This window comes from Etheostoma spectabile, chromosome 16, assembly GCF_008692095.1.
Source record: "Etheostoma spectabile isolate EspeVRDwgs_2016 chromosome 16, UIUC_Espe_1.0, whole genome shotgun sequence".
Taxonomy (NCBI): domain Eukaryota; kingdom Metazoa; phylum Chordata; class Actinopteri; order Perciformes; family Percidae; genus Etheostoma; species Etheostoma spectabile.
The window spans coordinates 9,398,125-9,398,690 of record NC_045748.1 but is presented as its reverse complement, the minus strand read 5'-3'; the positions used below and the strand labels follow the sequence as shown (position 1 = coordinate 9,398,690).

Sequence of the window (566 nt, the reverse complement as noted above, 5' to 3'; positions counted from 1 at the left end):
CACTTATGTTTTTTCCATAGTGGATTTTTAACATGAATTATAACCTTATGACCAAAAACAAACCCCACTTCCATTTTTAGTTGTGTGCTAGTAGAGACTGATGCATTCTCTAAACATATATGTTATCTCAATTGTTTGAAATTGAGATAAAGACAATATTTGTTAAGAGTATGAATTAAAATTATATTTCAGAATTCTTTTTAAAACCCCAAATAAGTCAATTTGACCCGAGGGATACGAGAGGGTCCCGAAAGTGAAGAAAATACAAGGGTTAAGAGTCCCATTTTGAGAGTGTCTTCTCTTTATGTGAATTATTTCCCGTTTAAACGGGATGTTTGAGGGGTTTGATGTGATTATTATTCTAAGGCATGGCAATTTTGCATAATTTGCAAGGAGGAAACGAGGTAGAAAACTGGGAAAAGTATATTTAAAATGTACTTTGAGTTTTTAGTCCCCTGTCCCATCCGCTAACATAGAGGGGGAGGGTGTATGACCTAAACTGCACCCTGCACAGCAATATTTGATTGTACTTATCCATCATTTCTGCTTTTTTAACTCAAATATTA

The 566-nt window shown here is 34.3% G+C and overlaps 1 protein-coding gene across 2 annotated transcripts in view; it reads left to right on the top strand.

Annotated features, from left to right (window-relative positions):
- The window catches only part of ckmt2a (creatine kinase, mitochondrial 2a (sarcomeric)), a 17,279-nt gene that overhangs the window by 7,163 nt on the left and 9,550 nt on the right, over positions 1-566 (top strand). The gene's annotated exons all lie outside the window — the stretch shown is intronic.